Source organism: Pipistrellus hanaki (genome assembly GCF_964339955.1).
Source record: "Pipistrellus hanaki genome assembly, chromosome: 10".
Taxonomy (NCBI): domain Eukaryota; kingdom Metazoa; phylum Chordata; class Mammalia; order Chiroptera; family Vespertilionidae; genus Pipistrellus; species Pipistrellus hanaki.
Window position 1 is genome coordinate 39,901,397 of NC_140512.1, and position 26,263 is coordinate 39,927,659.

General features: G+C 39.5%; 1 protein-coding gene across 4 annotated transcripts in view; it reads right to left on the bottom strand.

Annotated features, from left to right (window-relative positions):
- Nucleotides 1-26,263, bottom strand: part of TMEM196 (transmembrane protein 196) — a 165,840-nt gene that overhangs the window by 112,424 nt on the left and 27,153 nt on the right. For 2 of the 4 annotated variants that reach the window (XM_084897876.1, XM_084897878.1), the window contains exon 1: nucleotides 23,772-24,051. The exons of 1 other annotated variant lie outside the window; for it this stretch is intronic. The gene's annotated coding sequence lies outside the window, so the exon portion shown is untranslated. Of the gene's footprint in view, nucleotides 1-23,771; nucleotides 24,052-26,263 lie in introns of those variants that run through there. One more of the 4 variants, XM_084897879.1, reaches the window with a different exon arrangement.

Below are 26,263 nucleotides of genomic sequence, written 5' to 3' on the forward strand. Positions count from 1 at the left end.
TATGTTTTCTTATTTCTTTGACTTAGTTTGAGTTAACTTTCTGTCAATTGCAACCAGACTCCTGAGTTGGATTTATTTATATATACATATGAATATTGATATATCAATTGATACATATTGATATATCAATTAATATATATTGGTTGATATAAAAGAATAATATGCAAATTGACCATCACTCCAACACACAAGATGTCTAATAAAATAATATACAAATTGACCAATCCTATATAATAAAAGAATAATATGCAAATTGACCGTCACTCCTACACACAAGATAGCTGCCCCCATGTGATCAAAGATGGCTGCCCCAATGTGGACACAAAATGGCTGCCACAGATGGCCAGCAGGGGAGAGAAGTTAGGAGGGATCATGTCTGCAAGGGAAGGCAGTTGGGGGTGATCAAGCCTGCAGGTAAGGGCAGTTAGGAGTGACCAGGCCTGCAGGAAAGGGCAGTTGGGGGGAGCGAACCTCAGGCAGGGGAAAGCAGTTAGGGTTGACCAGGACTTCAGGGAGGGCAGTTAGGGGTGACGAGGCCAGCAGGGGAGGTCAGTTAGGGGTAATAAGGCTGGCAGGTGAAGAGTTAGGTATCAATAAGTCTGGCAAGGGAGTGGTTAGGGGGTGATCAGGCTGGCAGGAAAAAGTGGTTAGGGGCAATCAGGCAGGCAGGCAGACGAGCAGTTGAGAGCCAACAGTCCTGGATTGTGAGAGGGATGTCCAACTGCACGTTTAGGCCAGATTCCAATTGGATCTAGGCCTAAATGTGTAGTCGGACATCCCTGGACGGGACCCAGATTGAAAAGGTGAAGGATACCACCCCCCCCATGCATGAATTTTGTGCACCGGGCCTCTAGTATATACATATATAAACTTATATATGTATATACTAGAGGCCCGGTGTATGAAATTTGTGCATGGGGAGGTCCCTCAGCCTGGCCTGCACCCTCTCCAATCCGTGCCCCCTTGGGGGATGTCTGACTGATGGTTTAGGCCAGATCCCACAGGGCCTGATACTGCTGGCTCCTAACCACTCGCCTGCCTGCCTGATCACTCCTAACCACATTTACCTGCCAGCCTGCTTGCCCCCTAACTGCTTCCTCTGCCAGTCTGATCACCCCCTAACTGCTCTCCCCTGCCAGCCTGATCACCCCTAACCACCTCTGTCTTGTCTCCTGCCACCGTTGCTTTGTCTGGAGAATGTCCAGAAGATTTCTGGTCTAATTAACATGTTACCCTTTTATTAGTATAGATATATTGATTTCAGAGCAGGAGGAAGAGAAGGAAACATCAATAATGATAGAGAATCATTGATTGGCTGCATCCTGCTTAACTCCCACTGGGTATCCCACCCATAACCAGGGCATGTTCCCTGACCAGAGACTGAACTGTGAACTCCTGGTTCAAAGGTCTATGCTCAACCACTGAACCACACCAGTTGGGCTATTCATTTTATAAATGCACCTTTTATGTTTCTCATAAAGGAAAATAAGCACTCTATTTAATTAGCTATGAGTATTGAAATTGGGGCATATGAATTGATTATTTTTATTCTGTGGCAGAGGAAGAATTGTTCTCCTAGGATATCCTTGTATCTCCTTGCTTTTTCATTGCTTGCCGATATCCCAACATTGAAATTGTGTTCTTTTAGATGTATGTTTGTAATGAGGAATCTACTTACAAGTAGATGGTTTAAGGCAAATTAACTTCCATTAAGGGTATATTGCAAAAAGCAACTCTAGCTGGTTTGGCTCAGGGAATAGAGCGTTGGCCTATGGACTGAAGGGTCCTGGGTTAGATTCCAGTCCAGGGCACATGCCTGGGTTGCAGGCTCGATCACTAGTAGAGGATATGCAGGAGGTAGTGATCAATGATTCTCTCAACATTGATGTTTCTATCTCTCTCCCTCTCCTGTTCTCTCTGAAATCAATAAAAATATATTTAAAAAAAGAAAAGCAAGGATATACTTATTCACTTTGCTCATGACATTGATCATTTTGCTAGAGTTTTAGTGTTCTGTTTTCCTAAAATTAGCCTCAGTAATTTTTGGTTTCAAACTCCACAGTGAAATTAATGTCAATAACAGAAGCTGGCACTGCTGACAATGTGTCATTTCATGCCAATTTGGCTTGCTAGGATAAGCCTCTTGTTTAGTGTTCATATTACTATCTAAAACCCAAAGAACCGCTGTGGAGACAGTTCTAAATTATTTTGGAGTAGTTTATAGGATATAGGCATGTAAACAGCAACACATTTAAATTTCTAGAATTAAGCTGAATTACACTTTTGCTACTTTTACTTGCAAAACAGTTTCAGTATTTAAATGCACTGCAATAATTGTTTTGGTTGCATATGTGTGTGTGACTTTGCTTGTTTTTGCCAAGCAAAAACTAAAAACTAGAAACCGTCTGCCTATCCATAGTGTTTTGCCTTTAAAATATGTTTTATTCAATCATCGAGGTTCTTTAGTCAATTAAGACCTGAGTTAACATATGACACACGTGCAATTAGGGAACTACTTGCCAAACGCAAACCATGTTTACATAGCAGAGACTGGCTGATGATGCCAAAAGTACTTGGAGAAGTATCTGAAGAATCATCCTTCTATAGCTAATGAGAATTTCAATTAATAAAGATAAACTAAAACTATAACTATTCATTCTTTCTTTGAAATATATACAACAGCATATAAAATATTAACAATAATACTGTAATAACTGTGTATAGTGCCAGGTGGGTATTAGATTTATCTGGGTGATCACTCCATAAGGTATGTAAATATGTAGTCACTATATTGTACACTTGAAACAAATATAAGATTGTATATCAATTACAATTGAAAAATAAGAAAATATATACATAATAGCAAAAGTGTGTGTTGAAAATGAAGTCATAACTCCTCCAACCAAAGTATGTGGAGATCCTGAAAGACAAAGTTCAAAACCAGGAGACTCAAAAGTCAATTACTTATGACAAAGCAGCCCAAATATATGATGTTAGGAAGAATAAACAGCCACATGAAAAGAATAAAACTGTACCCCTATATTACACCATACACAAAAATGAACTCAAGGTATATCAAAGACTTAAATGTAAGACCTAAAGCCATAAAACTCCTGGAAGTGATATAGAGAAAAAGCTCTTTGGCATTGATCTTGGAAATTATTATTATTATTATTATTATTATTATTATTATTGGATTTGAAACCAAAAGCAAAGGCACAAAAGCTAAAATAAGTGGGACTATACAAAATAAAAAGCTTTTGTACAGAAAAAGAACCATCAATAAGATGAAAATACAACCTACAGAACAGGAGAAAGTATTTCTAAATCACATATCTGATAAAGGGCTAATATGCAAAATACATAAAGAACTCAATAACAAACAACAACAAAGCCCAAACAATTTAACTAAAAATATAAACAAAATTTTTGAATAGCCTTTTTCCCCCAAAGAAGATATCCAAATGACCAACAGGTACATGAAACGGGGCTCAACATCACTAATTATAAAAGAAATGGAAACCTAAACCACAAGAATAGCTATCATCAAAAAGCTAAGATATAATAAGTGTTGGCAAGTATGTGGAAGAAAAGAAACCCTTGTGCACTATTGGTGGGAATGTAATTTGTGTAGCCACAATGAAAATAATATGGCTGTTACTCAAATAATTAAAAATGGAAGCATTATAAATCCAATAACCCCATCTCTGGGTATACATCCAGAGGAAATGGGGAAAAAAAAGATATTGAAGAGATATCTGCTCTCCCATGTTCACTGCAGCATTATTCACAATAGCCAAGATATGGCAACAACATAAGTGTCCATGAACAGATGCATGGATAAAGAAAAATTATATCATATATACACAATTGTGTATACATAAAGAATTGTGTTTTATATACACAATCCAACCATAAGAAAGGAGGCAATCCTGACATTTGCTGCAACATGGTTGGATGTTGAAGGCATTATGCTAAAAGAAATAAGCCAGATAGAGACAAATGCTTCATGGTATTGCTCACGTGTATAATTGAAACAAACAAACTCAACCTCATAGAAATAGAGAAAAGAAGTTGCTAGGGGTTGGAGAGGAGATGAAACAGAGATTGGTAAGGGCACAGACTTTTAGCTATAAGGTGAATGCGATCTGAGATCTAGGGGAAAAGTTCTTTGTCTTCCCAACTATGTTCAGATTCATATTCATCCAGTCCTGTCTTGCCAAGTATTCTAGACACACTTATTGCGTCTCGGTGAAGAACAGCTGATCATGAATATGCCGCCTTTGCACACGCTGCTCCTTTTCCTAGAATGCCATTCTTCATTTTTCTGAGGAGGGCCGCCTCATAAATACTTATTCTATTGCTTTTAAAAATGATCTTTAAAAGGCTAGTTTCCAAGGACATTCAACACATGCAATTGTGAGGTCATTCTTTGGGAATTTTTGTTAAAATCCCCTTTATCACACCTTTTATTTTAAGACTGAAGAGCAATTTTGTTGGGTGAACTCTGACGAAACCAAACTAGCATTGAATTTAATCAGGTTCCGGATCCAAATTATCATTGAATCTGAATGGAACTTGGCTGTTCAAACTAAATTCAGTGAGAGGGCATTGCATTAATGTGCAAGACTTCTAAAGGACCTGGATAAAAAGCAACTCTTCCCCCGAAGGCATGTTTTTGGAAATGTAAAAACACATGTTTTATATTAAGGCAAATACAATATATGACTTCTCATGCTTTAAAATAAATAAGCATGTTAAAATAAAAATATTCTATGTTGAAGTTTTTCTCAAAAGGAAAAATGTGAAGACTTCCTTTCTATTGTTTCTAGTATGAACTGAAGATCTGATCCTATCACTATTAGGTATCCTAGCTTTGGAGTTTTCCTCTAAGCCCTGTTACCTAGTCTAACTGACTTGATTATACAAGAATATCTTCACTTCTTTTTTTAAAAATACGTTTTTATTGATTTTAGAGAGAAAGGGAGAGGGATAGAGAGATAGAAACATCAATGATGAGCTGCCTCCTGCACGCCCCCTACTGGGAATCGAACCTGCAACCCAGGCATGTGCCCTTGGCCGGAATTGAAACTGGGACCATTCAGTCCACAGGCTGACACTCTATCCACTGAGGCAAACCAGCTAGAGCAGTGGTCGGCAAACTGCGGCTCACGAGCCACATGTGGTTTGCTGCTCTGTTGACTAATGAGTTTGCCAACCACTGAGCTAGAGCAAGAATATCTTCACTTCTATAGCATATAATGTGCATGAAGAAGTGGGTCTTTTTTTTCTTTTCTTAAAAGTTATGTAGCAGAGCATTTTTAAAGGTCATTGCTATGGCCCTTATTGCATTGTGGAAAGTGGGAAATTATTAACTGAGGGTGACAGGAGGTACAGCTTATTGCTCACTTGCTAGGAATTGTAGCCTTTGTTGTAATGACATAAGGGAAAATTGGGTACCGAGTTATTTCTTGTATGACTCGCAATAATTAGATTTGGCTCTTCTTCTAAGCTTACATGAGTCTGATGAAAATCATAGAATGCTTACGTAAGCCAAACTGTGTTTTGGGAAAGCAAGTCAGGGATAATGTGGAAATTGGTACTGACACATTACATGACCTACACTTTGTTCCATAATTTAAGTTTGGAGAGGCTTACAAAAATGCATGTCTGTTGTTAATGATTGTCAGCTGGTTTCTCCCAATCCTTGATTTTTCTGGATCTCTTTCAAGAAAAAAAAAATGGCTTGATAGAAATTTGACAAGACTGACTCAATGATGTTTTTAAAAATTATTTATTGATTTGAGAGAAAGAGAGAAATGTCGATTTGTTGTTTCACTTATCTATGCCTTCACTGGTTAATTCTTGTACGTATCCTGACTGCAGATTGAACCTGTAACCTTGGCACATGATACTCTAACCAATTGAGCTACCTGGCCAGGCAGGGCCAGTGATGTGGCCTTAACTGCAAACAAATCCATTAACTAATATTTTGTTTACATTTTAAAGTAAGTTACTGATTCCAGTTTGGGGGCATTATTGTTTACCTTAAAAAAAAAATCCTCTTTTGTTATGACCATCTCTTAATATTGTCCCACTAAGCCTCTTTTTCTCAAGAGAATAAAAGTGACAAAGAACTTGCTGCCTTTCACCAAGTGGGAGTAAATGGAAGCTTTGGGTCTGAATACATCTTTCAGGGCATGTATGAGCTCTAACTAGTGAGGGCACAATGAACAATGTGTACAGTCCTTTGGACACTCTTCTCTGGAAGAGAAGGGACTGACTCAGAAGCAGCAAATGGCATTAGGATTAGTCACTCGGCAGCAGAACAGCAGCACTTACTCTTTCTCAAAGCCCGTCCTTTTCCAGAAGGGGACAGCAATAATGAAACATGGGTTTTGAGTTTTCAAATGGGATACAACACAAATAATTTTATGGTTGGGGGTCACCACAACATGAGGAACTTTATTAAATGGTCTAGGCATTAGAAAGGTTGAGAACCACTGCTATAGGTGAGAAGCCCTATGAAAGTATTTCTTCATTGTATACCGCCTCCTCTCTCCCCACCAACCAATGACTCTCCAGAAGTTTCCATTAATAATTCACTTGCCTTTTTTTGGTAAAAGTTTCTATTATTAATTTTACCACTGATATATGCTTTCTTAGAAAATATGTGGTTTCATTTTAATTGCTTTTAAACTTTATATAAATGGAATTCAACTTTATTATTCCATTGATACTTCTTTGATCCATTAGTTGTTTTTTTTTAACTTCATCCATTTTGAGGCATGAAATCGAAATTCATAATGTTTCCTTGTGTTCTCCATATGGCAAATACCAAGAAACAAAATTATTCATTTTACTGTAGTCAAGTTTTTATTTATATTAGCTTAAATACAAAATTATATTTTTTGTTTTTAAGAACCACAGATTTTTATTGTTAATTTTAAGATATTCTTTACATCTGAGTGCATATTTTACTTCCTCTAAAACTTTTACATTTCTCTAAATAACTTATATTAGTGTTTTTTGAGTTGAAATTCCAGTTGTATTTCTCGATGTGTGCTTTGCAAGTTATCTAAGAACCATTCATTACACTTGGTTAGGAGATAGTTCTCCATAGGCTGCTTGTGTTTCTGTACATATTCTGAAAGCTTTTGATGTACACTATTTTTTTAGGAATGTTATTTCTTTAAAAAATATATGTCTTATTTCTATATCTGATAATTCTAATTTTGCAGTTTTGGACAACCATATTTTCTTAGTTGAGGTGCAGAGCTGTTTTAGTTCTCACTAGCATTGAAAATGTTACTTTTCAAGGTCACAGTTGTATGTGTGGAATGATGTTCTATGAACTCCCTTAGGTAGATATTTGTCTTTGCTACTTCTTCCCTACTCTCAGACAGTATTAAAATTCTAAAATTCATGTTTCATACAATGTCTCAGTGGGAAACCTGGCTTCAAGTTTCGTACTTTCTCATTGGGTTTCTCCCTTCATTTGTTTGGACTAAGTATACCAAAAGTTCTGACAAGCTCATTAATGCATTTAAGAATGGTACTGTACTGTTAAATAATTTATCTGGAGTACCAAATCATCATAAGAGGAAGCCTAATCCTTTTGACATACAATAGATATATGAATGTCCTATTTTGTCTGCTTCTGTATCCTTTTTTGTGAGTTTTAACTCTCTTATTCTATAATTTTCTGGGTGTACTACATATTGAATTAGCATGTATTTACTTGTTCTGTATCAATTTTGTTCTTTTTCAACCTGAGTTCTATTAGTGATACTACAGATTGATTGAATATCAACTAAATATGTTTCAGATTTATAAATAAATGAGAGGCTGTTATTTTCCCATATAGAGTCTGAGGGGTAAAAGTGATATGCCTTTCAATATACTCAGAAGCAAGCCCCTTCATGAGCTGAGAGAGGAAAATAACACAGCTGGGAAAGACAACCAGCTAAAAAAGAGAAAGGACATGAAACTCGGAATAAGCTTCAAATGACACAAGCCTAAGAGAAAAAAAGACAACCTGAAGTCCAACACTACCAAGAAGAAAACTTAAGGAAATCTAAGTAAGTACAGCACAGTGAAAGGCTAAAATAAAAAAATCTATGAGAGTCCAACAAATACTTAGAAGATAAATTGAAGGTAAGAGCAAATATTGCTGACATTTGCCATCGTTTCAAGTAGGAAAAACTCCTTAATCTTCAAGGTAAGAATTGAGGTCAGAAGGAAAAAGCATAAGACTTTGTAGATAAAGGCAACAAGAGTTCTGAAATTGCACAATTGATCGTAGAAACTGGAGAAAGATAAGAAGGAATAAAGTAAATAAAAGCATTAATCAAACAGAAAGGAGTTTAAAGGTTTAAAGAATATAAGTACATAAGTAATTTGGCTGGTGTTAGAGAGTGAAGAGCCACTAATTGAAAAAATAATTTGTAAAGAACTATTTTCGATATACAGTATATAAGATGTGTTTAATGTACTTTTTTCGCCAAACTCTAAATTTGAGTGGAAGTATCAAAAGAGAAAGCAAGCCAATGAGCACTGATTAACAGGTCTTGCTGGGAACACATCCTGGGCCAGATGGCATTGTCAGCAGAAGGTATTTGTGGATACTTGTTGCTAAGCATTGCCAACAAGTTGGTCCTTGATGAGCAGCTACACGTTCAAAAGGCTCTTCTCATAGGGTCTGTGCTGAGATGCCAGTAGCAATTTGTGAACGCTATTTTAGTACCTTAAATAGCCTCTCATATATAATATATAGCTTGGGATAAATCTATTTTTGGGCATATGTATCCTATCTCTGTTCAATAATGATTTCTGTTTTCCATTAACTTGGTTTATGTATGTCTTTATGGAATTGACTTCTTAGCATTCCCTGGACTCTTATAAATACAAATATTCCCACCATACTGAAAGAATAAAAATGGCTTTGTTCACAAAACTCATAGATCCAGACAACATTATGGTGATCAAAGGGGAGATGGGAGAGGATAAAGGGGTCAAATATATAGTGATGGAAGGAGACTTGATTTTGGGTGGTAAACATACAATGTAATATACAGATGATATATTATAGAATTATATACTTGTATACAATATTGTATAATTGTAAATAACCTACATAATGTTATTAACCAATGTCACCCCAATAAATTTAATAAAAATGTTTATAAGATTTGTTGTTGTTGTTACTATGCCTGTGAAGATTAGCTTTGCACACTTGCAATAATACTATCTACTTATTGGCAACAGCTAAAATTATTTTATATGTTAAAACATACACATACAATCTCCTCTAGCTTTTACTATTGGGCTCCTGATTACCAATTCATACCAGCCTTTTTTGTCATCTCCCTTCCAGTATTTTACCCCACACAGCATGAGCACATAAAGTCAGTAATTCCAGAAATAAGAATTTGAATGGGCCCAAAATTTAAGTCCTCCAAATACTCTTACATCCTTTTCATACAACAAATGCTGTTCTTCCTTCTCCTAAATCTCTTTTCTATGCTCCCCTAATAAGCACTGAGTCTAATGTAGACACATTGAACTCAATCTGCAAACGGATTCTTTAAATTAAGAGTCATGGCTGTATAAGGCTCTAATTTAGCATCAGTTAGTAATCAACTATTAGGTTTACTAAGTGTAAGGTATTGTTTAAAAAATATTTGAGAGGCACAAATAAGCACAAAAAGGTCTTGGTCCTCTTGCCCACAGTCCTCATTTAGATTTAAAAAGAGACACATATACCTTAGGTCGGGAGAAGCTCATCTTTGGATGTTTTATAGAAGCTACTAGAGGCCCAATGAACGAAAGTTGTGCAAGAGTAGACCTTCTCCCAGCTTCCAGCACTAGCTTCCCTCTGGCACCTGGGACCCGGGCTTCTCTCCGGCCACCAGCAGGCACCTGGGATCCGGGCATCCTAACAACTCTGGCTTCGTCTGGAAGGATAGAAGGACGTCCGGAAGAATGTCCAGTCTAATTAGCATATTATGCTTTTATTATTATAGATTTCTCCCTTTTCCTGGGACATGCCCCATATTCTTCCACCTGCCTCTTCATAGTTCTTTGTCCTCCTTTTAAACCTTCATTCATTCTAGGTCTTTCCTGACCAGCATATCACTTCGTAATCTTCTGATTAGCCAATTGGCAGCACCCTGAGTTTTCCTTTTAACATCACCCTCAACTGCAATTATTTTTCTCATAATTATTTGTCTTCTCTACTAGGTCTATCAGTTATTTATCTTCTCTACTAGGTCTATCAATTATTTGTCTTCTCTACTAGGACCTTGTTTGTTTTATTCACTCCCAGAGCTTTCAGATTAAAAAAAAAACAACAACCAATAAACAGGTACTGAACAAAAAATCAAAATGGATATCATAAATTTTTGAGGAAGGGTTAACATATTAAAAAGTGCCATTGGCATTTCCAGAAGGAAAGAGATGACCAGGTTGTCAGAAAAGAAATCTTCATGCAGTAGGGTAGGTTTTAGGTTTTTGTTAGTACCAAGGTAGAAAGTAGTGCTGATAAAAACACACGAACACAAACTTGAAAGTGTGGGTTGACACCTAAGGAAAAGTAAAAATTGCTTTTCATCTCTGGCCTGTGGTTTATTTCCAGAATTAAACTCAACCAAGATCACACAGTCCATTCTTCAGATAGCTAACAGTTCTAATTGATGGGCTCTGTGTGTGGAGCATCATAGGAGCTGACATTGCTGGATTAGAATCAAACAGCTTTTTTTTAAAGCTGAAGGGTTATAATTGAGACACCTTTAAGTTTTATTACTTTCAAATAGCTTGATTCCAGGAGCAGTGTGTGTAAAAAGATAAAATGATTATGAGAAAAAAGTCACTCCTACAATTTTTAGATAGGCCCAATACACTTATAGATTTAACGATGGGAACTATTTTTTATGGGAATTTCAACCAATCTTATAAAGTTTTCTTCTTAAGAAAAATTTTAGGACCAATTTTTTTTTTAATATCCAAAGAATTTCTCTTGGGTTTCTGAATGTAATGTACCTTACTTTTTAGCTTCTGATTCAGATCATATTTTTTCCTTGGCATATTCTTCTCAGGGCAACTTGTATTACTTTCGTTCACCAAAGAACTGTGAAAGAACGGATTGTGCTAACCAGATGGCAATGCCCATTTCAAACTACGCTGGGACCAGAATGCTTTCAAGAAATTCCATGTATTTATAGTTATATTACCAGTGATGACTAAAGTGTAATTTTAGAAGTCTCTACTTTCATTCTATACTAAAGGCCTGGTGCATGAAATTTGTGCACACCAAGGGGGGTCCCTCAGCCCAGCCTGTGCCCTCTCACAGTCTGGGAGCCCCATGATCAATCACCTAGCAGAAAGAAGCCCTGCCCACCCAATGCAGCGCTGCTGGCCAGTTAACCTGGGCCTCCCTCTGGGGATGATCATGACACTCCTCGATTGATCACCCCTCAGAGGGAGGCCCTGCCAACCCGCTACAGCCCACCAATCAGTGGCCTGGACCTCCCTCTGTGGGGCCCCGTGACCAATCACATCACACCTGCCTTGGCTGGCCTGGCACCAGTGCCTGCCACTGCGTGGTCATCTGGACAGTCATTCTGCTGTTCAGCTCTTCAGTAAATTTTGAATATTATGCTATTATTATTATAGAAGATACATAAAAGTTCTTACTATTTTTTTTTTAAATTTCTATGTATACTTTACATTGCAATTTTTCTTAGACACCAGAGAATTGTTTTCTAATTATTACAGCATTGCTTAATATTTGAATCTCAAAAAGGTCTAAAATTGAGACTATCATAAGCAAACAAGGGGTAATTCCTTATAAATTATGAGATTTTTTTTTTCCTAGGGATGATCCCCATCTATAAAAATATAGCTCCTCAAATTTCTATCTGTCACTAGTCATTGTTAACATCTGATTTGGGAACTTCTTGTTTGGCTAGAATTTTTTAAAAAGCTTCAAGAGTTGACTAACCGTTTACTTCATCATGTGGTGCTTCCTAATCCAACATTAAGAGAGATGCCAGAAGTAGTAGTTGGTGTATCGGGATGACATTCTAACCAACTGAGCTACCAGGCCAGGGCCTTTTAAAAATTTTTCATTGTTAGTATATTGAATACAGTGGATTTTTGTATAATTTTTTTAATTCTGTATTTCTACTCTTTTCAAAAGTTCATAAACACCTTTGATTAATAAAAATTGAAATATTAGCACTTGAAATAACACTGTCAAAGAGTCTATCTGAAATCTGTCCACAGATACTTAATTAAAGCAAAGTAATTATTTAATAATATATCTCCTTTTATTAATAGATAAGCATCTTAGAAGAGTATACTTCATTCTCTAGTCCAGCACAACATGGCTTTTGTCCCTTACACTCTTCCGAAATAGTTTTTATTATGATCATTAACAAACAAATCCAAAGATAATTTCCCATTCTATTTTATAGTCCAATGCCATGAGACTTTATCTCATGTTTATCTGTGACCTGAATTATCATTTCTAGTCCAATAGCTCCCATTACTCTATGTAGAGACCAGATTTTTTTCTCCTGAGATGCTGGCTCATATTCCAAATGCCTAATGATACCTATATTTGGATGTTTTCTAGAAACATAAGACCCACAATTTGAAAACGAAATACATTCTACAACTTAGTTCCTTTACCTATAAAATTTGGATAGTAAAAGTACCTATATCATAGAAAGTTTAGTGAGAATTAGAAAGCCTAGCACAGTGCCTAGCATAAAGCAGTAATATTCGCTATTATTATTATTATTATTATTATTGATATCAATACTATTTTCCTAGTTGCTTATTTGATTCCAACATATACTTCATCTCTTGGATATTCCATTTTATCAAGGTTAATTTTATCCAAATTCACTTTCTTTGTTTTTAAACCTCTAGCATAAGCAGTGACTGACCAAGTCAAATTCTTAGTTATATTCTAGATATTAGATATATACTCACTCATAAAACAGCAACTCCAATAAAACAGCCCCTCCTAAACCTCTAAAGGACAGTGGATTATTCTGATAAGAGTGCTATTATGATTCAAAACTCATAACAAGATGCAATATCCATATAGACTTCTAAATTTCTTCTCTTTAAAAAATTAGCCATATCACATTCTATTTGTAAGTTCACACCCTTTAATTCTTCTGGGTAGACTTAAGTTTTATATTTCTTTAATCTGTCCCAACTTATTTCATGTTTTGCTTACTATATGCATAAAATGTTAATTTTATTAAATACTGGAAACCTATATTTCTATGATGGAAAATGGGTCAAGGTTTTGTTTTGTTTGTTTTTGTTTTTTTAGGATCTTCAGGAATAATCAGGTAAATTTAAGCATTTATTACCAGAAAATACATTAAATGAGTGAGAAAAGGATATAACCAAAAAAGTCATCCATTTTCAAGATGTCTCTTAACTGAGAATTCTTATTTATAAAATATGGAACAGAACGTCTTACTCATATATTATCTTTACCCCCTAACAGTATAAGTTTTATTTTTAATAAGATACTCAGAGAATTTTGTTTTTAAACAAGGAAATTAATGGGCCAGACGATGGCTTGTTTCTTCATTTTTTTCAATGATTCCCAATTTTACAATAATTCTCCTCACATAATCCCCAACTCTACATAATTTGGAGTGACTGCTTTTCAAAATCCTTTAGAAATGGTTTGTGATTAGGTCACACCACCTAAGTGCATGGGATCCACTAATATTCAGGTAACCAGGCAAGACTCTTAAGCAACTCAGGGATGGAGATGCTATAAATGGTTTTTCAAAGCTATGGGGCTGTAGCTTAATGTTATTTCCAGAGAATTAAAGATGGATTCCAGAGGGAAAGCTTAGTGATGTAAAACAACTGAAAACCCATAGTGCTACTTAAAACATCATATCCTTTTGGACAAATGCCAGAATGTTTTCTGAAGTGCTTTACATAAGGCCCCCAAACTCCTAGTTCTTAATAAACTGTTCACTACTTGTCATAGTTAGATTATTTCTCCGGAAAAATGCTGTTTCCTACAGATTACTGAAGCATATGCTGGTATGTGGCTCTGTTACAAGCAAAACAAAATCCTTTATTCCATGAGTTCAAATACCCCAATATAAAATTAATTTTCTAAAGAGTATGTTCACATTATGCACTTGCCCAGTAATAAATATACAATTAGTTACACAGTTTCTAAGCCATTAGAAAATGTTGTGGTTCCATACTCATAAGTTGTGGGCGATGAGAGAGGTTTAAAAGAAATGGATGGGAACATTCTTTTGAAGGAAAGCGAGTTGTTATGGTTCATACATTCTCTTAGGTAAATCATAAGAGACTGATTAATTTTTTTCCACTAAAAAAAAATTTTAAACTCAGGCATGAAGATAACATTGAAATTCTGCCCAAATCAGCTATTGCTGGAATTTATAGAACAGATTTGGACTGACCAATTTAAACCTCATAGTTGGCTGAGAACCCAGCTGTGTCTGCTCAGCCAGGGAATGCAACGAAGGTTAGACATTGACATCATCTGACGCCAACAAGAAGGGATCTGGGGGAGGTAGGGCTTCCCACAAAGAGCTGTTCCTCTGTAAACAGTGACCCCCGGGGAGGGGGCAATTTTTCATTCTGGAAGCAGACTCTTACTGCCGTGAAAAATGTTAGCTTTAATGGTAGCAATTTAGCAACACTCGCTTTAATTGTAGAAACAACCGCTGTAGTCTCCAATGTGTGTGGCTTGGGAGCAGCCAGAAGAGCACCACCACCGCTTGTCCCAGAGGTGAGAAAAGCTGTCTGCCAAATGGCCAATTAAAGCGAATGTCCAAAGGCACCATGCCAGATACAAACGCATTTTCCGTGGTGGCTATTTTTAACTCTGTGCAGTATCTTTTGACCTATTTCCCCTGGCTTGGCTATCTTCAATGTTCCCATTCTCAAGGATGACGTATGTGAACCCCATGCAAATATTCTTCTCATTTCCAAAGCGGGAGCCATAAGGTGGGGTCCTGGCCCTGATCTAAAGGCTGAGTCTCTTGGCCAGTTCACGGCTCGCCCAGGTCACCTTTCCTGCTTTGCTCAGGGTGATGGCTCAGTCTCTTGACCCGAGAAGCCTTGTCATGCTGCATGACGTCATTCTCAGGGAAAGAGACCTCTGAAGAGAAGGTGTCTTCTCCTCCTTATAAAATTGCAAATGTGTCCTAGGAACGCTTGCTCTTCTGGCTGCTGCGGTCCCCGAATACGGGAAGGAAATCTGATTCGGGTGTGCACATGCATAAATACACACCCAAACACACACACAGTGCATGGGGTGTGGGAGCTGATGGGAAGGTTAGAAGTGAGGACATGGACACTCTCTCTCTCGAGGGAATAGACTGCCTGCCTTGAAGCCACCACAGAAGCACAAGAGCGAGTATGTATGCCTCATGGTGCCTGCAGTGAGCATTCCTCCTTTTATATTCCTTGAGCAGAAGAAGAAATAGAAATATTCCTCCATAAATTTTAGAGTTGAGGGAGTTGAGAAGACGGGAGAGATGGTTTGCAATTATTTGAACCCAGCACTGAGGATGGAGCTCACACTTCTTTTGGGGAGCTATGTTGGCACCCCAAATATTTTTCTCCCTGAGGCACTCCACAACCACCATTTAATGCTGGTACTTGGGATGATAAATGGAACTTTGCTAGACCAGTTTAGTGGGGCCAAGAAAGTAGAGACTCCCCCAATTTTCATTCTATAAAATTCCAGCGTATGGTCACTCTGTGAGAAAAGATGGAGCAAGCTCATGTTCCCTTTGAAATGATGGGCGGTGTGTTTGAGAGCCACCAGCCTTCACTTACCTATAACTTGCTGTAGGTTCCTTGGAATAGGAACATTGCTACTGTTATACTCACACTTTTAGGAAAAAACTTTTTTTAAAAATCTTTCCAAAGCACTTTACTATCATTTATCTCATTTAAACTTTGCAAATCTTTGAAGCATTTAGGGCAGAAATCAGTACAGCTGACCAGTGAACTATGCAGGGGTTAGGGCATTCACCACTACCCACCACACAGTAAAAAATCCATGTAGAACTTGAGTTTTAGAGAATGCCACGGTCAAACAATAAGGGGGAAATATATTTTTGACATCCCCAAAATTTTACTACTAGTAGCCTACTATTGAACAGCAGCCTTACTGGTAACATAAACATATCGTGTATAAGTTCTATATGTGCATTCTTACAATAAAGCAAGCTAGAGGAAAGAAAATGTTAGTAAAACTTATAGAAGAGAAAATACTATTTGCAATAGCATAAATATTTATTTTTTGAAATAATCTGCTTTTGAAAACGGGCCTACGTATGTTGTTCAAGGATCAACTGTACTTTCATCATGAAGACAAATAAATCAAGGCCCAAGGCATTTAATTAACTGATATAAGTTGATACGGAAACAGCAAAGTAAGAGCCCCGGTGTAAGTATAACCCCCCAGACATTAGATCATGTCCTTCCCACAGGGTTGTATAATTTGCCTTTGATATCTCAGGCCAATCTGATAGTCTTAGAAATCTGGAAAGCCCACCCGGATGATGGGTCCTACAATCCAAGGACTGGTTCAATGCGGAAGCAAAGGTGTCCGGTCCAGGGCAGAGCATCAGCAGGGAAATCCAAAGTTGCATCTAAGAGAATGCCAAGATCCAACACCTAAAGGGAAATATATTTCTGGGTCTAAGAGAATAACGTGAGGTTGAGAACAAATGAAGCCCCAAAGGTCAAGATCCCGGGTAAATACAAGAAAAGAGTAGGCTGGGATACACTAGACTTTGACCCCTGCGGGACAGTTGGCAATATCTGGAGATATTTTTAGTGATCAACTGCATGGGAGGGTGGTTGCCATTGGCATTTATTAGGTAGAAGTTAGGGATACTGCTAGACATCCTACAATGCACTGGACAGCATCCCACAAGAGATTATTCTGCCCAAATTTTCAATAGTACAGAGGTTGAAAAATGCTGGTTTACTTAGGATAGTCATATGGCAAGTGGCACATCAGTTTGATTAAAAGGAGGGGAAATTAGGATGCTTGATATTTATTCCACCACTCTGGACACCCTCTGATGTCTTTCCTCAGAGGTAGATCAGGATGTAGTAGGTTAGATGGAGAAGAGGACTTAAAGAGAGAAGTAGGTGTCATTTCTTTTCTCAACTCTGGTCTGAAATTAAGTTACACAGATACAAGTTTCTCCTTTCCTGTTGTACCTGCTAAAAATAGTTTTTAAACTCATTTCTTATCAGGGGATAGAGTAGAGCTGTTTGTGATATAATTATTAGCTCCTTTAGTATAAGGATTGTGTAAGTTATATGGTTGTATATTTTAAATTACATTGTGTCAAATTTCAGAAACCATGTAGAGGAGGTATTAACTATTCATTTTTGCACATCCTTTTTAAAGTTGCTCAGTAAATGTATGCATATCCAGAGATTCACATCAGCACTGGCTGCAGAGAAGGAAGCAATGTATAATTAAGTGGAAATCTGCAAAAACCCCTGGCTTTGCTGTCTGGCTCAACTGAAAGCAATTTTGTCCCATGTTTTCTCACCCAATCTCATTTGCAAGGAAGCTTCTGCCAGGGGCATCTTTCCCCGTGCTGGGAAATGAGCTTTCTGCTTTGAGCACATTTAAGGAGAGATGTTTTGTATTTTCTCCTTTTGTAGTGTTAAGATGAGCTAAGCACACACAGCTGCAAAAAGATAATAAATAAACCGCACAATGGAACCAGGAACTTGAGGTTCATTTAATATTTACTAGAAAAGACCAGCCTGAGGCTGTTGGAGGCAGGCAATCACTGCCCTCCTATGATGCAGGCCTGTGTTATCCAATTTGATAGTCAGAGCTATTTAAATTTTTAAAATGAAAACTGGTTAAAAATCATCTCAAATGCTAAAATAGTGCTAGTGGCTACTGTAATGGGTAATGAAGGTATAAAGCATGCCCATGATCACAGAAGTTCCATCGGACAGTGCTTCTCAGGTGGGATGGATGCACAGGTTGATAACAATCTGAGGACGCTGCTAAAGCCAGAGAGCTCCTCTGTCCTGAGCATGCAGAGTGTCCCGCACTGTCACTTGAAGCTCTACATTGCAGGCTTAATAATTGTAGAGATCTCACTGCATTTTTCTTTAATTTAACAATTACTTATTCAGTATCTGCTACAGGTCAGGTCTAATTCTTGGTATTGAGGATGGAAATGAACAAAACTAATAATGTTCTTGCGACAGGGAGGTTAAATTCTAGTGTGGAAGTCCAATAATATATACATAAATAATATGCCTACATATATACATATACACACATAAAAAAATATACAGCCAGGAAATGACCATTGTTAAGAAGAAATATAGGGTTGGCTTTAGCTCAAGGGATGACTTTGTCATGGTAGACACCAAGAAGAAATATAGCCCTGGCCAGTGTGACTCAGTTGACTGAGTGTCACCCCATACACAAGGGTTGGGGGAGGGGAGGTTGTTGGCAGACAGCCCCTCTCTCATCATTGTTTCGCTATCCCACTCTCTCTTCTTCTCTCTCTAAACATAAAAATAAAAAGAAGAAATAAAAGGTAATGTGAGTAGATCAAGTGATGTGGTAGATGCTATTTCAAATGAGTTTTCAAGGAAGATTCTTTTGAGGAGGTGATACTTAAATAGAGACCTAAATGCAGTTAGGAATGCCCCATGATCATATCTGGAGCAATGCATTTTAGACAAGAAATAGAAAAATCAGAGCATCTCATGTTCAATAAAGCCCAAGGAGGCCAGCATGGCTGGAATAGAAGGAACAAGAGGAAGGGCAGTGAAAAATAAGGTCAGCTCTAGGTACTGCCAGATCATACGTGTATCAAAACTCATGGTAAGGATTTGAATTTGTTCTTAAAGAGATTGGAAGCCTTTTTAAGGTTTGAATAATGAAACAACATAACACAGTTGACATCATTTAAAATCTCCTCCAACTCCTGTGTGGAGGCCAAGATTGCAAGAACAGAAGTGGTGTGAACAGTTAATAAGCCATTATTGTAAACTGGATAGAAAATAATGGTGATTTAGATTAGAGTGTTTGTACTGAAGGAGATGAGAAGCTATTCAATTAAAAAAATCCACACACATTGAAGCCAAAAAACTAACAAGATTGACTGATTACTTGAATGTAGGCTCTAAAATAAAAGGATAGGTCAAGAGTAATTCCAAGATTTTGTTTCAACAACTCAGCAAATAACAGTGAGATGTTGTTAAGATTAAGGAGACTGGAAGAAGAGTGATTTGGGAGAAGCATGGTAATCAAGAGTTCACTGTGGGAAATATTTAATATGAGATACTCACTGAACATCCAAGAAGAAGTTTCCTGTAATTGAATATAAAAGCCTGGTCAGGAAAGAGATTTGGAGCTTATGGTAAAAATTTCAATGTTATGTGGTATTCAAAACTGAATAGTTAAGGAAGAAATTATACGTAGAAAAGAGATAACCAAGAATTGAATTTGAAACATATCGACTTATGGAAATTAGGAAGGGAAGAAGAAGCAATAGAGTTTAAGAAGTAGCCATCAGCCATGACCAGTTTGGCTCAGTGGCTAGAGCGTTGGCCTGCAGACTGAAGGGTCCCAGGTTCAATTACGGCCAAGGGCACATGCCTGGGTTATAGGCTCAGTCCCCAGTAGAGGGTGTGCAGGAGGCAGTTGATCAGTGATTCTCTCTCATCACTGATGTCTCTATCTCTCTCTCTCCTTCTCCCTTCCTCTCTGAAGTCAATAAAAGAAATGTATATTTTTAAAAATGAGCTTTTCTTCCATCTGGTTGGGATAAATAGTCTGGCGTTGATTTAAAGCAGGTACAGTATTATGAGCTCTTGGTTTGCTTTCATTTTGAAATGGATACAGTCCACTCCCTAGATGTGAGTATCTGTGATTGTCAACCATATGTCCCCGGGGTCCCTGGAGCCAAGCAGTTTAAAATGCAACTGGTAAAGACTGCGAAATATTTTGAGGGCCTTTCCAGCTGAGGTGAGAACTCACCATCTGCATTGAAACCATAGGGGCAGTCAACCCTGCTTGTAGCTAACTCACAGGACATAATTATTTCAAAGAGGAGAGAAGCCTTAGGCAGCCAAATGTCAAAACAGCTGACTTCTCCACATACCTGGATGCAGAGTCAGCACTGCTGCGACGGAGCTTTGAGGGTGAATAACTGCACAGGTCTGGGGCCCAGCAGCTGGGCAGGAGACGGTGATGAAAAACCTATCTATCTATCATTAGTCAAAACCAACCCTCGGGTGAGTCATGGTTTCTTTCCTAAAATAACTTTGCTTACTCCCACAAGGTACAAAGGACTATGACATGGGATTGATTATTCTGAAACAGTGCCAAACTTTTTGTAAGCAGAAAATGATGAAAAAGCATTAGATTCCTGCCATTGCTTTCCCCAAGTTAAAGAAATCAAAGTCTCCTACTATGATTGTACTAGAGGCCTGGTGCATGAAATTTGTGCATGGGGGTGGGGGGGGTGTCTCTCAGCCCAGCCTGCATCCTCTCCAACCTGGGACCCTTCTCACAATCCAGGACTGCTGGCTCCCAACTTCTCACCTGCCTATCTGCCTGATTGCCCCTAACCACTTCTGCCGACCAGCCTAATCACACCCTAACCTCTCCCTGCCAGCCTGATTGACAGCTAACTGATCACCCCCAACTGCCCTCCCCTACCGGCCCAGTAACCCCCGACTGCCCTCCTCGGCCAGCCTGGTCACCCCTAAATGCCCTCCCCTGCTGGCCTGGTCCCCCCTCCCCCATAATTGCCCTTCCTTGCAGGCCTGGTCACCCACAATTACCCTCCTCTGCTGGCCATCTTGTGGTGGCCATCTTTGACCACATGTGGGCAGCCACCTTGTGTGAGGATGTGAGGGTCAATTTGCATATTACCTCTTTATTATATAGGATTACAGTTGATCTCTCCCTTCTATATTTGTGTGCTCCTATGTTGAATGCATATATGTTTACTAGAGTTCTATCCTCTTGTTCTATCCTTTAATATTATGAAGTGGCCTTCATTATCTCTTGTTATGGCCTTCACTTTAACAACCCATTAAATTTACTGAATCTTCTGCTGTACAAAATTTTCCCTTTAAGGTAAAGTGTTATGAGAATTAAGGTACTCTTGTTGAGAGCAGCAGACACAGATGCTGGCTGAATTAAGATGAAATGGAAAGTGTTAGAAGGACATCTTTGCACGTGGGAGCTTTGCGGGAGAGAAGAGAATAGATGAGAAGGATGCAGTGGGCAGTAATCAAGCATCTCTAAGTGGTCTCTGTGGCTATGTATCATAAATCTTACTGGGCACCCTGTCCATGTGTCAGCTGACTGTAAATTCAAGGTGCTGACAGTCAGACTTATGATACAGCCACGTGCTGCTTAATGACAGGAATACGTCTGAGAAATGCATCACTAGGCAATTTCATTGCTGTGTGAACAACCCACAGGGCACTTACACAACCTAGATGGTATCGCCTACTACAAGCCTAGGATATATTTTATAGCTTATTGCTCCTAGGCTACAGGCCTGTACAGTGTGTTATAGCAAAACAAAGGAAAACTTAATCAAGCACAAATCGAGGAGGAGGTAAATACAAGATATATGAGGCTGCTGCCAGCCTCAGAAGGCATGCTGTTATAGCAAACTATTTTTCTTTATCCTTACCTGAGGACATGGTGTATTTTTTACGTTGATTTGAGAGAGAGAGAGAGAGAGAGAGAGAGAGAGAGAGAGAGAGAGTGAGAGAGAAACATGGATGTGAGAAAGAAACATAGATTACTGTTTCCTGTAGGCACCCCGACGCGCGGAATTGAACCTGCAACCTAGGTACTTAACCTGACTGGAAATTGAGCCTACAATGTTTGATGCATGGGACTTCAACCAACTGAACCAGGGTCAAACTATTTATTTTTAATATAAGTAGAGAGAGTACACTCTAAAACAGTGATAAAAGCATAATATAGTAAATCCATAAACCAGGAACGTAGTCATTTATTTTTATAGTCAAATACTGTGTACTATACCTAATTCTTTGTGCTATATGTTTATATAACTGGCAGCATACTAGTTATATTTACACCGGCTTTATCCCAAGCACAGAACTCTTGCATTGCACTATGACAGTAGGGTATTTATAACATCCCCAGGTGATGGGAATTTTTCAGTTTCATTATAATCTGTATAAGCTAGGGGTGTCGAACTCAATCAGAGAAGGGGCCAAAATCTAAAATCCAGCCTAAATCGCGGGCCGAATGGTTTACTGAACAGTCATAAACTGACAATGTCATAAACTGACAGCGGAGTGCAGTGATGACAGCGCGGTGCGGGCCACATTGCAAGGCATGGCGGGCTGGATTTGGCCCGCGGGCCTTGTGTTTGACACATGTGGTATAAGCAGTGCATCATTGACATCATCATGTGGCACATGAGTGTGATCACGTTACATGTCATGGCCAGGAGAGAAACAAATAAGAAAGGTCTTCCAGCATCCCCTCCAGCAAGTCTAACCTGCAACTGGGAAGGAGCCTCCACGGTGCCCGGGGCAGGGGGCTGGGTGTATGAGTGTCTGGGAAGGGGTAGAAGGAGGTCCCCCCTTGCAGGGATGGAAAGGCTGTTTGTTGTGATTCCTTTGGGGTTACCCAGGTGTATAACTTAGTTAAAAATCAATTACATGTACTTTTAAAAATGGGTACATTATATTGTACATAAACAACAAATTTAAAAAGTTGATTTTAAAAAGATATCACCCTAGGGCAGTGGTCGGCAAACTCATTAGTCAACAGAGCCAAATATCAACAGTACAACGATTGAAATTTCTTTTGAGAGCCAAATTTTTTAGACTTAAACTTCTTCTAACACCACTTCTTCAAAATAGACTCACCCAGGCAGTGTTATTTTGTGGAAGTGCCACACTCAAGGGGCCATGGAGCTGCATGTGGCTCACGAGCCGCAGTTTGCCAGCCACAGTCCTTAGGGGACACTGTGAACACTACTGTAGTAACTATCTATGGTGCCAGGTGGGCACTTGATTATCGAGGGGTCACTTTGTAACCTACATGGACACCTAGCTCCTGTGCGGTACACCTGAAACCAATACAAAAAAGTGTTGAATGTAAACTGTAATAAAAGAAATAAAATTAAGAACATATCAGAATATTACAGCTCACAGATACTGAACGATGCTGAGAAGAAGTTTGATGGTGAGAATTAATGACCCAGCTATGCCCACCACAGCTCTAGAATGGCAGAGGGGGACACAGGCATGGCAGAGTGAGGAGATCCAGAAAAAACAAAGGCGATGTAAAGCCCAAGGGCAAATGGCAAATGACAAAACATCGATTCACTAGCCTGTTTGGCTCAGTGGATAAGAGCTTTGGCCTACAGACTAAAGGGTCCCAGGTTTGATTCAGTCAAGGGCACATGCCTGGGTTGTGGGCTTGAGATTCCCAGTATGGGGCGTGCGGGAGGCAGCTGATCAATGGTTCTCTCATTATTGATGTTTCTGTTTCTTTCTCCCTCTCCCTTCCTCTCTGAAATCAATAAAATAAAATAAAAAAGAATATCTATGGAAACGCTGTAAGAAAGTAAGTCTATTCTCTTCCTTGCCCTTTCCCGATTCCCCACACCCCGCCCCCACCCGCCCTCTGTCTGCAGCCAAAAATATGGGCCCCTTTTCCCTTCACTCACAGTTGAGGTGCTTTCCTCCTGGGAGGATCAGGATGTCAGCATGTCCATCTTACCCTCAGCTGCCCGCTGCTGAGGCTAACACCTGGGCAGGTTAGTTAAGAAGTTAGGTCTCCTTTCATATGCCCAGATCCCATTCAAGGAACAGACTTTCTACCTCGCGCGTCAGAATACTAGGATCTCGGTCACTCCTGTCTGGTTTGTGAGGCAGTGTCAGTGCCGGGAAAGGCAAACCAAGAGGACTCCGGCTGCTGCCCCACCCTCCAAGGCTCAGCTTCAGGTCCCCACTCAGAAGGTACTTCAAGATTTTGCTGGGAGTGTGTGTGGGGGGGGGGGGGGGGTGAGAGGGAGCAGACCATAAATAACGCCACCACCTCATCTCTGGGCAAAGGAACTGACTTCGTTTGCAACATATTTTGGATATCGGAGAGTGTAAAGGCACTTTCGAGAACAGTGGAGGCTGTGAAAGACAATGGAGAGGGGATTCAAGTTCCAGTCTAAACTGTAGGAAGGGAGCTTGCAGGAGAGGACAATGGGATCAGATGGAGGGAGGAGCTCTCCTGCATCCAAAAAGCCCCCAAAGGCTGATCCCCAAAAGTACTCTTTCAAAGAAGCCAAACTCTGATTGGTTACTTGTAGAGCAATGTATGCCCTGGTGTGCTGTTGAAAACAATGGAGCTTGCATTGAGCAATTACTGAAGTTTACCAGCTGGGTCCAGTCAGGGAAAGAGGAAAACAGAGCTCAGCTTCTGTCCCCTGGGGACAAAGCCAAACTGTTCCTTCCAGAGAAAAGCATGGGAGGCTTAATTAGCACGGGGGGGGGGGGGGGGGGGGGGGGGGGGGGGGGGGGGGGAGGGTAGATTTCACTAAAAGAATCCAGCCAACCACAAAACAAGTAAAGCAGCCCGAGTTGTTACAGTCCATTGTCTAAAATGCCCGGTTCCCAACAAACAAGTAATGAGGCAGGCAAAGAAATACAACATCATCCACACAGCAGAAATGCAAAGGGGGCTGCTGCACAAACTGCCGGTGAGAGCAACTAGATACTGTATTTGCCAGAAAGAGATTAAAAAGGATATATTCCTCAGTAAGAGCAGTCCGTGGGTCATCTCCGCCTTCCCCAGAAGGGGTGACCTGAGGAATGAGGAACTGGCCTGTCTGAGCTCAGCTGCCCAAGGAACGCTGTACCCAAACCCAGCATCTCATTGGACACGGAGCTCTTCTCTTCCCAATGGGAAGGCTGCAACTTTTCAAGCATCTGTGGGACTCCAAGTACTTGGCCTTTTGCCAGCAAGCTCTTAAACATCTTAAACATCAACTCGATCCTCACGTCAGACAGCTTGCGCCTGGATCTAAGATAGTTAAGAGCATTCTGTAAGGTTTGAGGCGCAGGAAACGAGGAATGCCATACAGGAGTGATCTTTCTCTTACAGTACAGCAGCAGTGTGGCCTCTAGGCCCCGGGCCAAGCACACCTCTCTATAAAAGGGGGGCCCTCATGTTCCCCCCAACTCCCCTTCTTTGGCTTGTAAAGGTTCCAAAAATACCCTGTCTTATTCCCACATGTCCACACAAGGAACGTCTTGGCTGCTCATTCACCTTGCCATGCTCCTTAAGATTAGGGGCGGTGTCTTTTCCAAGTTCTTTCCCCCCCTTTTCCCAATGTTTCACATGGCACCTGGCATATGGTAGACATTTTAATAAAAACATATGCTGTATTAAATAATTAAGTTATCATGGAAGGACTGGAGGTCTGGAGAAGCTAACTTAAATTATATTTAGCTTAAATGCAGTGAAGAAATAAGAAGAAATATGGTTCAGAGGGTAAACTGGATGGGAGAATGTCACAGAGGAATCACAACAAATACAAATAGTGCATTTGGAGAAGGAAAAAGGAGGCCTGACGTGTGTAGCCTCTGGGTACATGTGGGTCAGGCAGAAAGCTATGTGGAGGCTGAAGCAAGTTTGGGGCTGTGGACACTTGCTCTGCGCAAATTCTTCCTGAGTCTGTTTAGCCATGTCCCCCAGGACTTCTCCCTCCAGAGGCTGTGCTGACGACATGGCTTAAATAGGATAGCTTATGGTGTGTGCTGGTCAGACTCTCCTGGTGTGACCTCAGCTCACATTACATTTATTTTCAAAAATCATCAAAAACATGCTGAAACTGGTTTGGCTCAGTGGATAGAGCGTCAGCCTGTGGACTGTCAAGAGCATGTACATTTGTTGCGGGCACATCCCCAGTGTGTGTGTGTGTGGGGGGGGTGGTGCAAGAGGCAGCTGATCGATGATTCTCTCTCTCATTGATGTTTCTAACTCTCTATCCCTCTCTCTTCCTCTCTGCAAAAAATAAAATTAAAAAAAAAATTATCAAAAACAAAATCATCCCGTTGCTGCCCAGAGTGTTCTGGGAAGATGAATGTTAATATTTATTGACTCCATTGCCTACAACATTGTTTTGCCCATGCAAATTCTCTCCTCTGCTTGTCTTAGTTGACA